The following is a 3,611-nucleotide window of genomic DNA, read 5'->3' on the forward strand; positions in this document are numbered from 1 at the left end:
AACATCTTAGGATTTCTGTGGGGATGAAGTTAATAAATACAGCAAAGTTGGCACTCTTGAACATTGGCCTTTTGGAGCATCCAGGCGAAGGGATCAGTGGTGAATCTTTAATTGACGATAGCCTCAGGTGTCAGCATGTATCAGCCCAGCTCAGTACAGCAGATACCTTTTGAGGTCTTCTGTGTTTTAGGCATGCTTCTAACCATTTGAGTAGAGCACAAAACAAGACAGACACAAATCACTGCCCTCATTGCGCTTACATCCTAGTGGAGTGAGAGGGAAGCCATAAACAAAATAAATCATTAAGATTAAAAGATAGCTTTCTCACAACAATTTTGCCACCAGGACACAGGTGTTGTGAAAACCACCGCTAAACCTAAGCAAAAATGAGAAAGGAGAAGACCCACATCAACATTGTTGTCATCGGGCACGTGGAAAGTCTACCACTACTGGCCATTTGATCTACAAATGTGGTGGGATCGACAAGAGAACCATTGAAAAGTTTGAGAAGGAGGCTGCCGAGATGGGAAAGGGCTCCTTCAAGTATGCCTGGGTCTTGGACAAACTGAAAGCTGAACATGAGTGTGGTATCACCATTGATATCTCCTTGTGGGAATTCAAGACCAGTAAGGGCTATGTGACCATCACTGATGCCCCAGGACACAGAGACTTCATCAAAAACATGATTACAGGCATGTCCCAGGCTGACTGTGCTGTTCTGATGATTGCTGCTGGTGGTGGTGAATTTGAAGCAGGTGTCTCCAAGAATGGGCAGATCCACAAGCATGCCCTTCTGGCTTACACTCTGGATGTGAAACAACTAACTGTTGGAGCTAACAAAAGAGATTCCACTGAGCCACCCTACAGCCGGAAGAGAAATGAGGAAATTGTTGAGGAAGTCAGCACCTACATTAAGAAAAGTGGCTACAACTCTGACACAGTAGCACTTGTGCCAGTTTCTGACTGGAATGGTGACAAGATGCTAGAGCCAAGTGCTAACATGCCTTGATTCAAGGGATGGAAAGTCACCAGTAAAGATGGCAATGCCAGGGGAACCACACTGCTTGAAGCTCTGGATTGCATCCTGCCACCAACTCACCTGACAAACTCTTTTGTGTTTGATTCCCCCAGGACATCTACAAAATTGGTGGCACTGATACTGTCACTGTGGATCAAATGGAGATTGGTGTTCTCAAACCTGGCTTGGTGGTCAGGTCACCTTTGCTCCAGTCAGCGTAACAACTGAAGTCTATTGAAATGCACCATGAAGCACTGAGTAAAGGCCTTCATGGGGACAATGTGGGCTTCAGTGTCAAGAACGTGTCTGTCGGGAGGGGGGATCGGGATTGGGAATACATGTAAATCCATGGCTGATTCATATCAATGTATGACAAAACCCACTGGAAAAAAAAATAATAATAATAATTAAAAAAAGTAAAAAAAAAAAAAAGAACGTGTCTGTCCAAGATGTTCGTCATGGCAATGTGGCTGGTGACAACAAAAATGACCCACTGATGGAAGAAGTTGGCTTCACATTTCAGGTGGTTATCTTGAACCATCCATCGCAAATCAGTGCTGGATATGCACCTGTGCTGGACTGTCAAACAGCTCACATTGCTTGCAATTTTGCTGAGCTGAACGAGAAGACTGATCGTCATTCTGAAGATGACCCCAAATTCTTGATGCCGCCAATCATTGACATGGGTCCTGGCAAGCCCACCTGTTGAGAGCTGCTCTGACTATCCTCCTCTGGGCCATTATGCTGTTCGTGACATGAGACAGGTGATTGCTGTGGATGTCATCAAAGCAGTGAACAAGAGGGCAGCTGGAGCTTACAAGGTCACCAAGTCTGCCAGACAAGCTCAGAAGACTAGATCAATATTATCACTAACACCTGCCAACCCAGTCTTAGTGGTGGAAGAATGGTCTCAGAACTGTTTGCCTCAATTGGCCATGTAAGGTTAATGTAAAAGACTGGTTGATTATAACAATACATCACAAAACCTTCAGAAGGAGAGGTGAACGTTTTGTGGACCATGCGTTTTGTGTGTGGCAGTTTTAAGTGATTAGTTTTTAAAATCAGAACTTTTCGATAGAAACAATTTGACCAAAAATCTGTCACAGGCTTTGAGACCCACTAAAAACAATGGTTGAAAAACTTGAGTCTCCTTTTGGTCAACACTGTAACTGCCTATAGTGCTACTTAGGTAAGATTTGCCCATAATCTATCTCTGGTGAAACAAAAGAATTTTATATTTCTGGGTTGGAGCTTCAGGTTTCTTAACCTTGTATAAGGAGAACTCATCTGTTTAAGTACATCTTAAAAAGTGTTGGAGTGACAATTCATAGGTTAGGATAGATGAGCAAAGAGCTACTATGTTTTATATGAAAGCAAGTTTGTAAGAAGGTCAAATTTTATAACACGAAAGCTCATGTTGCATATAAAATCTTTTATGGTTATGTAAATATTGAGTAAATCAGTTACGTCAAGTTTTAGTTTCCTGGCTTTGAGAATGTGCATTCCATTTACAATATTTAAGTAATTAATCTCAAACGTGAGGCTTAAACAGAATTGAGCACTGCCCTGCTAGAATTAATTGTATCTAGAGTCTCGTAAGAATAAAAGATGCTAGGAGCTAAAAAATAAAAAAGATATTAGAGGAAAGTGCTATCGAGAAAAGAAAATATTTAGCTCTCTAGACATAAAAAATGGTACCTTCATAAAGCCCTTTAGGATCCATGCCAGGTTGGTTAGAGAGTGTTATGCTTCAGCTAGAGAGTTTAAGGTGACAGTATAATGAGACAAGGAAGAGGACCATACATGTGAGAAGTGTACATCTGCTGAGAACTATGCTTTGCATTTTGTAAAGAAAATAACATTTGGATGACTTCTGAACTATTTGTTGATCCATCAGAGAAGATCACTATATCATTTCCAAGAAGTCGGTATAAACCTCATGAAACAGCTCGTCTCTTATTCAAAACTACTTGCAGTGAAAAAGCAAATGGATTTAAATAGGGCTCTTGAAATGAGATGTTCCTGAAAGACCGATGTCAACAAAAGGACAGGACTAGGAAAATCTAGCCCATCGCTTCCATAAAGAAATATAAAGTAAACAACAATATACAGACCAAAGTATCTCGATAAGTACTCCAAAAACAGAGTTACAACAACAAGGTAAACCTCCTCAAAAAAGATTCCACTAAGGATGATAGGAAAGTCCATGGCATTTTGTCTTACACTTGCATAGCCACCTTCCCAGCAGAGTGAACCATGATCAGGAGGCAGCCTCCTAAATTCTCACTGAAAGATAACAAAGCATATGAAGATACAGGGATACCTGGCCCATTCAAGGGAATAACAAAAATATCCGGTAACTCACCATGAAAAATCCATGCTTAAGTCTTACTTGACGACAAATTTAAAGCAATCACCTTAAATGCTGGATGAGCTAAAGAGGGAACACATATAGTAGGTTAAAATAAATCAGGGCACTAGAATTCCTAGTGCTGCTTGCCAAGTTATGCCCCTGTCTGTCCACTGGATCAGTTGGCAAGTGGCAGCATCACAGCCAGGAAGTCCCCTTTCAAAAACTCTCCTGAAATGAAAG

General features: G+C 41.3%; 1 pseudogene; it reads left to right on the forward strand.

The window, feature by feature from the left end:
* Window positions 1-386: 386 nt before the first annotated feature.
* Window positions 387-1,959, forward strand: LOC133052110 (elongation factor 1-alpha 1-like; annotated as a pseudogene).
* Window positions 1,960-3,611: the final 1,652 nt, after the last annotated feature.

This window comes from Dama dama, chromosome X (genome assembly GCF_033118175.1).
Source record: "Dama dama isolate Ldn47 chromosome X, ASM3311817v1, whole genome shotgun sequence".
NCBI classification, from domain to species: Eukaryota; Metazoa; Chordata; class Mammalia; order Artiodactyla; family Cervidae; genus Dama; species Dama dama.